The 12,989-nt window shown below is 38.4% G+C and overlaps 1 non-coding gene across 1 annotated transcript; it reads right to left on the reverse strand.

Moving 5' to 3' along the window:
• Positions 1-1,804: 1,804 nt before the first annotated feature.
• On the reverse strand, positions 1,805-7,384 carry LOC111347633 (uncharacterized). The gene is made up of 5 exons (XR_015988656.1): positions 6,573-7,384; positions 6,430-6,494; positions 5,538-5,755; positions 4,424-5,137; positions 1,805-4,353 (listed from the first exon to the last, which is right to left on the reverse strand). It is a non-coding gene; the product is annotated as an uncharacterized LOC111347633 (transcript).
• Between the last annotated feature and the right edge of the window lie 5,605 nt (positions 7,385-12,989).

The raw sequence follows: 12,989 nt of genomic DNA on the forward strand, positions 1-12,989 counted from the left end.
AGATCTGTTCTGTTTAAATCTACAAACATGATGGTATAAACCCCGATTCTGATTTGTTTTCTGATAACAATGAGAGCCACTATCATTCGCCACATAGCTTTAACCTCTTAAAAAAAAAGCTACCTCGCAACGAAGGAAATTTCTCTTTGCCTCATAGTAACGTAAGAAGTTTAAGACGAAACCTTGAAAACCTTCAGGTGCACTTGTTAGATGAATTGAATTACAGTTTTACTGTAATTGGAGTTTCCGAAACTAAAATAAGTACAGCTGCCTCTGTAAACTTTGACATGTTTATACCTGGCTATAAATTTGAACACGTTCCAACACCTTTAGCTTCCCGAGGTGTTGGTATGTATATATCAGACACAGCTTGAATTACACGATTATTGAAAAAAGTGCCAACGAGGCATTCCGAGTTTTATGGATCGAATTTCATGGAGGAGAAGGCCTTTATCTGCTGTTTTCCTGTAGACGCATGTTCTAGCTTGGTTACCCATCTTCATAAGTTCCATTCCTATGAAAGGCAGTTCGCCTTTGATTACTACTTCCATGGTAAAGTTGAGTGCAGGGTGTGCTTTATTCAGCGTTGCAAAGCCATGTGGACAATAGGTATAAAAGATCTCTTCTAACGACTATGTTAAATCGTGCACATCGACTCTCATCTTTACCTGACCTTTTCGCTGCCGAATGTGACAACCTGAAAGAGATCTTTCTCAAGCTTAAGTAACCTGAGAGACTCATTAACTGTGCAATCACCAGATTCATCGAGTCTCAAGTCCGAAAATAGGCGCTTAATGTTAATAAGCCCGTTAGGATCACTATACCATTTAAAGATTAACGGTCAGCCGACTTAGTACGAGAAAAACTACCCGATCTCGCGAAGAAAATTAACAGCCATTGGTGCCCAGTGTTTACGAGCAAAAAAATTGCTGATGAAATCAAAGTGACGGAACCCAAACCACCTCTTGTTAACGAACAATGCGTTGTTTATGAATACAAATGTGATCTCTGTGACGCAGATTATGTCGGCAATACGTGCCGACACCTGTTTCAGCCCATCAATGAGCATAAGCATTCTGTCATTGGTAAACACGTACGGGACGTACACAATCTAAGGAACAAAGATCTTAATGACCAATTTACCATCCTCAAGGAATGCCATCGGAAGCTGGATTGTTTAATTTATGAAATGCTCTTCAACAAAGACAGAAAACCAACACTCAACACTCAATCTGACTGCATCAAAGCAAAACTTTTTATCAAACATTTCAAGCGCACCACGCTTGTACTTTATTCAACTATTTTTATCTTTTATTTATCGTTTTTATTTCTTAATCATATGCATTGACACCTTCACACGTACTTTTTCTATATAATGAACTCACAAAATGCATTTATTTGAATTTGAGAATGATGGGATGGAGCCGTCGAAACATCATTCTTTGATATCGCTGGTTTTATCCTTAATTGCTTATCGAAACTTTAGTTATTAGAACATTGTTTTATTTTTTTTTCTCAGTTCGTGAACGGGCGATATTCTACAAACCCTGCAATTAGTTCCGAGAGCGGGCAGTATTCTCCCCATCCGGCCCGCTCACGGCGGGCGGTATCCGTTTCGCTCGAGTTATTTTGTAGAACATCTCAAGCTTCGTTGCAATTTTTCACAAATATATGTCCATTTTTCTAGCTGGGCACAATTTTTCAGCAAAGACTTAGATTACGACCTTTTGGTGATAAATAATATTAATTCTTTCTTCTCTCTCGCTCTCAAATCACTTTGGTTTTTCGGCAAAAATTGATTTGTTTATAAAAAGATTGAAACGCGGCCTAAAAAGGAGTTACTATTTAATAATCCTTCACAAAAAGTAACTCAGAATATTAAAACAAGAGGTAGTTGCAGTTAATGATTACCTTAATCAATGTGACTCTCAATTGTTGATATCTGAATTCTTCGACACAATTTGTTCGTTTGTGAAAAGTTGAGCGAAGTTTTGAGTTCTTCTATAAATACACCTTTCGCCTATTCTTGGCAAGTCCCTTGAATTTGGACATTTCTACCATAAATTTCACCACAGTAACCGAAGGAATTCGATGAATAAAAGTCGCATTAAATCCCCTTGTATCTAGCTGGAGTCTTACTGACTTCAGCTTTTCGATGGAAGAAAAACCGATTTACACACAATTACAGAAAACAGACAAGCAGACTGACAACTCCAAAGCACATATTTGCATTCGCTTACAATTTGACTTTCCGTGACATTTTAAAGCAAAACAGAGGTAAATCTTCAAAGATTAATCGTTGGAAATAAACAATACTTTTCTTAAGATCTCCGAGTGTTTTTTTTTTTTTTTTCACAAGATCGTCGCATAGTCATTTAACTCGTGCGTGTTTGTCATACCAGTACTGTTGTTTTGTTACTGTTTATTTTGATATTTTTCAGAAACGAAACCTTTTCATGCTGTACGGCAAAAATCCTGCTTCAAATAAGAAGATTGCAGTGGTTGAGAATTTACGGAAGGGAAAAGATTTCCAGTCCAATGCACGTGAAACGCAAGTGACGCTGGCTACGGCGGAAGTTTATGCTATCGACTCCTTCGCGGCGAATGCACCACTCGATGAAAACGTGCTCGCGTTCCATCTTCAAGTCGATAACGATGCGTTTCAAGTTATCAGGACCGCCATCGTCAAGAACAGTGATGGAAAATTGCGGTCAGTTAAAGACGAGGTTGAGGATGCTTTTTCCTATAACCAAATAAGATTTGTAATTGCCTGCCTTACTCGAGACATCGAAATGTAGAAAGGACCTAATATCTAATGGTAAATCGATTCGTTTTTCGTTCTCTATGCCGCGTTCTTTTCTGTTGTAGCCTTATTGAACGAGACGCCTGTAAAAGTTTTTCACTATTTTCGCGCAGATCTGATCAGCACGTCACGCACCCTATTTTACAATGAGTGTGTTACACTAACAGCAATAAAAGTTTTCATTTTTGCAAAGTTTGTCCATCAATAAAATCTTCATATTTTATTTTTCTATATACATAATTTAAACAAATTTATGTATTTGTCCCTTGACTATTTCTGTTTCTCATTTTTCTCAACTAAGGGGTGTAGCTCATCCTTGTTTGAACTATATTTTGTTTACTCTTGTCTGGAAATTCTAGGGGGGGAGTGTTCACAACAAAAACATTCATGGGGGAGGTGTGGATATCTCTTGGAACCACACAATCTGGGATAAAATGGGTTTCGCTTTATACGTGTGAGCTAGCCTGTAGCCTGGAAATCACCCATCCCACGTGTAACTCTAATTATTAAAAACTGGATCATTGGATAATGCAATTCAAGACTTCTTATTGGCTCAGCCATTATGGTATATGAGCCAATATACCATAATCTAATTTCTGTACATTGTTAAATCCGGTTTCTTCTCACAAAATAAAGTCGAGAAGATTTGTCTAATATCTTGGTGGCGTTTTTTTAATAAAACAATTATTCCACTGTCGCTTGTTGGATATGAGATGATAGATAGCCAACGAGGCGCGTAGCGCCGAGTTGGCTATAATCATCTCATATTCAACAAGCGAGAGTGGAATAAGTGTTAAATATCTGCTGTCTTAGAACGAAACTTATGTGTGCGTGCAATAGACAAAAGAAGATTCCATTGTTAGTTATAAGAAACAGAAACTATGGAAGTTGCACCAATGTAAATGGCCCAGGAAGCGTAATGCATTCTTGTAAACCAAAGAGCCAGATAATCTGCCTGGCCAGTAGCAGTAAAAGCAATGATTGCACCAGTGGTCTTGTGTCGGTGAGAATCAATTATCATCGACGACCCATCCCCATTGATTATAAGTAGCATCGATCGGCCACCAGTAACTATTACATGGCAGCTCTGAACTTTAGCAATAGCAAGTGTTTTGAATACGTCTTTCAGCTGCTCCACATGATTTGCACCAATGATGTCATACTGATGGTCAATTTTGTCCACAAAGCACTCCTCCCAGCAATTTCAATGGCATCGTCTACTGCTACATTGACTGCATCACCTTCAAAAATGTCATCATGTTTGTCATTGCCACTCAGTATGGCTTCAATCAGTGACACTTTCCAGTTGTTTTGCAGCTGCGAGGCAATTGGGGCTGCAGACCATTAGCAAAGTATAGATGGCCAAATCTCAAGGCAATAAATGTACAGGCGTTACTACCCATCCTACCATTTATGGTAGATTGGCTAAGTTGTAGTGGAAATTGCCACTCCAAAACGGCAGGAGTATGCAGGCTGTTGCTTCCTTGGAGGTCTTGTCGCAAATGTTCAGGACTTTGCTGGGGGCACGCTTCCTCTCTAACCTGTGTAGTCTATGTTTCACCTTCCCTGACAGGGCTTGGCCTTACATCCGAGTGATCCATGACTGGTTGATCAGGTTCTGTTTGCTGGGTGTTTGGGCTCAACAGCGTTGGACTTTTGATTTCTTGAGGAGAGGAAGCTACATGTTGCCATTTCTTCAGCAAGGGCATTGGCAGCATTCTTTCTCTTTTGGTGATAGGTGCTCCACCAGCTGCGGATTTGGCTTTCTTTCAGTGGCTCTATTCCACACTGCTTCATCACCTCAATGGCATCTTTAGGGTTGGCACGAATTCCCTGAGTGGCCTGACGGTCATAGAATTGGACCATTATCTCCTTTTGTGCCATGGTAAATGTCACCCGCTTACCATTTTGCTTCTTGATGGCAAACCCCTCTGGTGGTTGCTTCTCTTTGTTAACATAATAATCCTCCCTGGCCTTGTTTGCAGTGATGAGTGGCTCAGGTACATGTTGCACAAAATTGATACTGTATGCAGTAGCAGGCACAGTGGACTGGGTTTCTGCTCGTTCTGTTGGAGTAATTTCTTGATGGATGGTAGCTCCAGTAGCTCCAGCAAGAGGAACTGTTCTTCTACAAAGTGACTGTAATTGGACCTTGGTTGTCCTTACCTCCTTTCCGACTCCTGCCAAAGATCTGGCCACCAAGCCTATAGCATAATCGCTTTCTAGAGGAAAAGTGAAGCTACCATACAAGGAGATGTCCTTGAGGGTACCCATTTTCTTTGGTGCTTTTCCTCTGTCAGTCAAGAGCTCAAAGCAAGATATATTCTTGATGCTCTGCAAAAAAAAATTTACAGTATAAATCAAAATTGGTTGACTTCTGAGAAAAACAAATCAACTTATATTCCCTACAGTACAAGATATTTCATCTATGGTAGTCTTCTGTGTAATAACTGCAAAATATCACAACTGTCAGATGCAACCTGCCTGTTATTTCAAATTACCCACATGTGACAAAATTGATTGAAACTGATAATTTGAAAACCAGACCTTTTCTCTTTTTCAGGCAGACTTGCTCTATCTTCTTGCTACTACAATTCAACTATACTCAAATAGGTGTGTGAAAGTCAAGAAAGGTCATTTATTTCTTCTTTTGGGGGGGAAGAGTAGCTGGAATAAATATAACGAAGAGAGAAAAGCAAAGTAACATGTATTAAAAAATGAATCCCTAACTTACCGAAACAAGTTCTGCCAATTGTTCACCAGTTTCCAGGTCATTTCCAACACGTACCCAGCGCACAATCTTGTGGCTAATGTGGGCAAAATGGGTGTCCAACACGGTTTTGCCTTCCCCTGCCTCAAAATTATTGTACTCAACCAGAGACACATCAAAGCATAGGTTCACTTCTGCCAAGTAGACCAAAGAGCTGGTATTATGGTAGTGGGGCCCCTTGTCTGTAAACGAGCAACAAAAGCGAAAACAGAGTTTAGTTGTCATGGCAAATGTACAAAATACATGTAAATGTATAGTAATCATGTAATAATATTAATAATAATAGTAATAATAATAATAATAAATAATAATCAAGGCTGTGCATTAAGAAAAATTACAAGGAACCTAAAGGTTCCAAAGTATGAGATCAAGGGCACTCAGCATAAAGCTTATATGAAAAAAAGGAAGTCTATCTGGTCGCCCAAAGGCAAAAGTTATTCACGGTCGCCTGAGGCACCTGGGTACCCTTAGGGCCTTAGGGCACAGCCCTGACAATAATAATGATAATAATAATAATTGACACTTTTATCGTTTTATATTGATCATTCATATTTTAGTATTAGATATAAAAGTTAACAGTCCTGTCATGCAGATAGGCTACGAATTTCGCCCTATCTTGCTTAGCTCACTAGCATCCAAACGTGTATACTGCATAATAATACAGCTATAATATTAATAGTAATAACAACATTAGCAATAGCAATAACAATGACAATTATAATAGAAAAGGTTCCTTTTACCTGTACAGTAGCTATATATTAGACCAACAGCTAATTTACCAAATTCATGTAAGCCAAGATTACTGTAACTTTTAGATGGCAAACCAGAGAGGTTGAAATGTGCTAACAACACTTACCAGAAAACAAATACACCTTGAATCCAGGAAATGCAGATTCAAGCCAGCGAAAGCCAATATCCAGATTCAAGCCAGCGACAGCCAATATCCAGATTCAAGCCAGATTCAATCCAGACTCAAGCCAGCGAAAGCCAATATCTAGAGCACTCTGTGTGAACCACGTGTCCTGTTTTGTGTCTTCACACCACAGGTCTATCACTTCTGCAGGTCGCTGGTCTGGTAGTACTTGGGCAATAACATAAAACCCATGGAGTGAAATGCCCCGTTTTCCATACCAATTGCGTTGGTTCTCTCGTGTTCGCATGCCAAGTTCCAACTTCATTTTATAGTCCATAACAATAACACATTCTCCAGGCTTCAAGTGCTTCAAGACAAACTTGTAGAAATCAGCTTGATGTTTTGTCCGCAAAAGATGCGAAACATAACTCCAGTGCGTGTTCATTGATTCTTGAAGCTTGCTTTCAATCTTTTCACTTTCAGTGGAATTAGCTGAATTCTGCAGTGAAATAGGTAGTTTATCACAAACTTGATAAAACTTTGTCATTTCTTGCATACTATCGGGGTGCTCCTCAGAACAAGTCCCAAATGCGTAAGCAAGACAAAGCTCTAAGCAAGAAGAGTGTCTTTCTGCTAACTTAGAGTAATTCCTTTTAAGGAATGTGTGATGGTCCCTTAGCTCCACCACTTCCAAACAAGATACAATGTACTCTCGCTGCTGTGATGGTGTTGGGAGAGCACTGGAACAGGTTCTGCAGAAAACTAAAAGTGTAATCACATGCAACAATGGACAAAAGGCGCCGCTTCTTATCTCCATAATGACGCAATCTGCCAATCTTTTTGGCTGTTTCAACCCGTGAGCTGACATCTAATGGTGTGTCTCCAAACATAGCAATTTTACTCTTGTCCTTGGTGTTGCCAATCAAAAGGTTTTGTTTCTGTCCTTTTGAATTTTCCTTTGCTTATCCTTGAAGTTTTTGAATTCTTTAGCCAATGCCTGAAGAAACTCATTTGCATGAGGCGAAGTTGCTGCAATGGACCAAACAGCTGCTTCCACCTTCTGCTTTGCAGGATGTCCTCCATAAGTTGGACTAATGGTTTCCCAGGTTCAAAGTGAACATACTTAAGTGCCACTGACTTAAGTGTCTCCATGATTTCTGAACGCATGTTCCTCTTTGTTCGATCTTGGGCTTCCTGGTAAGGCCTCAAGGCAAGATTAGGCACTTGGGTCCCTCTCGACAAATTCACCTCGGAATTCTTGCTTTTGTCTGCATTTGTTACGATCTGGAAGACATCATTTATTTTTCATATCAGCCTTGTGAGAGAAGACATCCAAAATTACAAACTAATCAGACGTATGTTTCAAACTTTAGAGCGCACAATGAACAAAAAAGGGATTTCATATTGATGCTTCAAAAATCAAATGATCAAATGTATTCACTTCTCACTCCACTCCTTTTTTTACTTTCGTAAAAAGAATGGATCGTTGAGAATAAAAAGCTTGTAACTTTTGTTTACAAAGTGTTTATAAAAACTAAAACTTCTTTCTAAAGTCTTTGAAAGACACATCTTCTATGCTGTGAACACCTACTTAACAGAAAATTCACTTTTATACCGCTTCCAATCAGGGTTCCGTAAAAACCACTCCACGGATACTGCTTTGTTGTTTCTTCTGGACCAAGTCCTTCTTGACCTTGATAAGAACAACGTCAGCGGCTTAGTTTTTGTGGACTATAGCAAGGCATTCGACTTGATCAATCATGACATTCTCCGGGTAAAATTAAGATCATATGGATTTCCAGATAATGTTGTAAAGCTATTGCAGAGCTATCTACTCAATCGCAAACAGTGTGTTACTGAAAATAACTCGACTTCGTCACAACTTACGCTAACCAATGGAGTTCCCCAAGGTAGCACATTAGGACCTCTACTGTTTTTAATTTTCGTCAATGATATTCCCGAGGCTGTTGGATCGGACTCAACTATTCATGCTTACGCGGATGACAACATATTTAAAGCCAGCGCTAATATCGGTAATGCACCTTTGGAATTGGAACGACGTCTTCAAGAATACATGGATAAATTAAGTAAATAGTCTAGCGAAAATGGGATGGTCCTAAACGCCGTTAAAACCAAAGCATTACTTATCACCGGAAAGAAGCTACATTCATCATTGGCTGATGGCAATCACCTGTCAGTGATCCTTGATGGGGCCGAAATAGAACAAGTAACTTCTTATAAATTGCTTGGTGTAACACTCGATCAAGATCTTACATTTAGTGACCACATTTCTAGCCTAAAGGCCAAGCTTTCTCAGCGTATTGGTTTATTGAAAAAGATAAAGAGATACCTTCCAAAAAAGAAAGACTCTTATACTATAACGCCTTGATTAAACCCGTCCTTATGTACGGGAGCATGGTTTGGAATATCTGCGACGCTAAAGAACTCCACTGTCTCCTAAGGTTACAGAAAAGGGCTGCCCGAGTAATTCTTGGAGTGGACTCTTATTCTAGAAGTGTTGTAAACTTTAGTAAACTAGGCTGGTTGCCTTTTTTTGATGAAATCAAACTAAATAAGTGTACAATGATTTTTAAGAGCCTTAAAGGCGATGTTCCGATTTACATCAGAGACTTGCTCAAGACGAACAGTTCTGTACACAATAGGTCTACTAGACATGGCAATTTAAATTTAGTGTGTCCCAAATACCTAAGAAATAACGATGGCAAGGCATTCAGTGTTGACACAGTTAAGTTATGGAACAGCCTTCCCCATGATATCAAAAATAAGCCTAGTATAAAATTATTCAAAACAGCTGTGAAAAAGCATTTTATGAGCTCATATAAAAACCTGGACAACTTTGAAACAATATTAAGCAATAGCACATTATCCAAATTTAATTTTTTATAAATTAATTTTATCTTTCTGAATATTTTTAATATATCATGCTATTTCTATCATAGAGTTTTGTAATTATTTATATATTCATTTATTTATCAGTTTTTTGTAATGCTGTATAATCTAGTTAGAGGGCCACAGGTTTGTCAGCTTTTCAGCTGATACGTGTCCCCCTCTATAAATAAAGTCCTTACTTACTTACTAAAAAAAGGCAGTGCAACAAACTAACACAAAAAACTGTTGATATTAGACAGGTGTGATTTGTCACAAAACCTTTTTCAATTGTTGGGCCAGAAAAATTATATGCCCTGAAACATGAAGAAGAAGAAGAAGAACCTTTATTAATTTATACTGCTCAGGGTAGCCCCTTCAGACGCAAAAAGCTGTCTGTTATCAATGGGAGCCCTGAGCAGCAACAGACAAAAACCACACTAAACATATAAACATTACACTAATACAGGTAATAATATAAATAGAAAACCATTTACAAGTAAAAGATTAAAAGACGTATAACACGAAATATCATTAAGATAATTCATTAAAAATAGTGCAACCATAAAAATAGAAGGATCTTTTCGCAATATCAGTTCTCACAGCAGGCGGATGTAAGAGGTTGCTTTGTCTGGTAGTGCGTACATGGATTGTAATATTCCATACAAATTCCATACAGTGAAAATGGTTTATCGCATTGCTTAAAATTTTCTCTACTGAACACACGCTCCGTGCTGACCTGGCTGAGACCACACAATATGGATGATGTTGAGATTGGAACACTGTGTCCAACAGGTTATAGATTCCTACATGTTCCCAGGAAACAAGGAAGAGGAGGCGGTGTCGGTATCTTATTTAAGGATGTGCTGAACATCAACACTTCATTAACAGTTGATTATGATACATTTGAAATCATGGATGTTCGTCTTCGGAGCCTATATAGTGTCAGGATCTTAGTCATCTATCGTCCACCTGATAATTCCTCTTTCAATCGATTTTTTGAGGAATTCTCACATCTACTTGAATCTGTAATTGTGGAGTCTTCTGATCGAGTCCTAATTACTGGTGACTTTAACTTTCATATGGATTGTCAAGATGATGTAAATGCCAAACGTTTTACTGACATCTTGGAATCTTTTGACCTTAAACAACGTGTCTGTGCTGGGACTCATCGCAATGGCCATACTCTTGACTTACTTATAAATAAGTCTGATGATAACATTCTCAATAATATCAAAGTCTATGATCCTAACATCTCTGATCATTTGGCGGTAATGTGTGATGTCTCCATAAGAAAGCCCCAGTTTAGGAAGGAAGTTATCTTCTATCGGAAGCTTCGGTCTCTTGACATGGAGTCGTTTCTTAGTGATGTTGCTGACTGCCCTCTCGTCATCGACCCATCCAGCGATCTCGATCATCTAGTTCAACAGTATGACACCTTATTAAGATCAATAATGGACAAGCATGCTCCTGTCAAGCGCCGAGTTGTTACTATTAGGCCTGCTGCTCCGTGGTACACTAATGAGGTATCTGTAGAGAAGCGTAAGCGACGACGCCTTGAAAGAAAATGGCGAAGAACCAGGCTGCAGGCTGATCGACAAGAATATAATCGTCAGTGCTGCGTTGTGAATAATTTGATCAAGTCGTTGAAATCCTCTTACTACACTACCATCATTACTGAAAACTCAAGTGATCAACGGGTTTTGTTTAATACAGTATCAAAACTACTACAAAAGCAATCAACTGCACGGTATCCATCATCTTGTAGCGATGCACTAGCTAATTCTTTCGCTGATTATTTCATTGACAAGATTGATCGTATCCATGCCACACTAATAGAGAAGAATTCTGCGCAAGGTAATGATGCTAATGAAGTGACTCTTGGTAACTACGTGGAATGTAACTCTGTGTTTTCAGACTTTATTAATGTCAGTTATGAAGACATCAAGGGACTTGCATTGAGATCTATTAATAAATCCTGTGTACTTGATCCTCTGCCTGCAGTGGTAATGAAGGAATGTTTCAATTTACTAACTCCTGTGTTGACTAACATAGTGAATACATCTTTATCTACTGGAGTTATGCCTGATGTCTTGAAGATTGCAGCTATGACACCGACTTTAAAGAAACATATTGCTGATTTCACTAAATATGAAAGTTTTCGACCTATTTCTAATTTGAAGTTTGTGTCTAAGCTTGTGGAAAAAGCGGTATGTGTCCAGCTTACAGACTATATTACATCTAATGGTCTTTCGGAAACGTTTCAATCCGCATACAAGTCATTTCACTCCACTGAAACGGCTCTACTGAGGGTTCAAAATGACATTCTTTGTGCTTTAGATCGTAATGAGTCGGTCATACTGGTACTTTTGGATCTGTCGGCGGCGTTTGATTCGGTGGACCATACTCTTCTAGTGACAAGGCTGTCTACTTGTTTTGGTTTTCAAGGAACTGTGCTTAAGTGGCTGAAATCATACCTGTCTTCACGTAAGCTGTTTGTTAAAGTTGGGAATAGTCATTCTTCACAACGTGCATTGAAGTGTGGTGTCCCACAGGGATCAGTTCTGGGCCCTTTGTTGTATTTGTTATACACATCACCTATTGCGGACATAATAAATGATCATGGACTATCATACCATCTATATGCTGACGACACCCAATTATATATTACCTTTAAATCTACCAGCTTGAATGACATCCAACAAGTGAAGTTGAGAGTGGAATGCTGTGTGAGGGACATTGATGAATGGATGATAAGAAACTATCTTAAACTAAACCAGGACAAAACGGACCTTGTAGTCATCAGTTCCAGATACCATCCCATGCCTGACATCGGTCACATTACTGTTGGTTCTGAGTGCATTGCACCTCGTGACTCTGTTCGTAATTTAGGGGTTCAGTTTGATAGCATATTTAGTTTTGAGGAGCACATTAAGAACATTTGTAAATCATCATTCTATCATTTGAGAAATATTGCTAAAATCCGCAAGTACTTAAGCCAAGATACATGTAAAATCTTAGTCCATGCATTTATTAGTTCGAAAATTGATCACTGTAATTCCTTATTACATGGCCTTCCTAAGTATCTGTTAGCTAGACTACAGGCAGTTCAGAATGCTGCAGCTCGTGTTGTCACATTGACACCGAGGCATGTTCATATATCTCCTATTTTAATTAATCTTCATTTGTTACCAGTTGAGTTTAGAATAACTTTTAAAGTCCTTTTATTGGTATACAAGGCCCTTCATGGCCTTGCACCTTCCTATATTTCTGACCTTTTGAATTTTAAAACATACTCTAGGTCATTGCGTTCTTCATGTAAAGAATATTTAGTGGTTCCAAGAAGTAGATTGAAAACATATGGAGACAGAGCTTTCTCTATTGCAGGACCTAAATTGTGGAACGATTTACCTCTAGAGATTAGGAAATGTGCTTCAGTGGCAACTTTTAAGCAATCCCTTAAAACTTTTTTATTTAAGTTAGCATATAGGTTATGAGATTCGTTTTGTTTTGAGATGTTTTTTATTTATATAGTAGATAACTTAGGCTATATTTGAATTATATTGTATATTGTAGATATTTTATATTATATATTTTTATATTTTATATTGTAATTAGGTAGCGCTTTGGACAATTATTGGATTTTAGCGCTATATAAATAAAATTATTATTATTAT

Source organism: Stylophora pistillata, chromosome 6 (assembly GCF_964205215.1).
Source record: "Stylophora pistillata chromosome 6, jaStyPist1.2, whole genome shotgun sequence".
In the NCBI taxonomy this organism is placed as follows: domain Eukaryota; kingdom Metazoa; phylum Cnidaria; class Anthozoa; order Scleractinia; family Pocilloporidae; genus Stylophora; species Stylophora pistillata.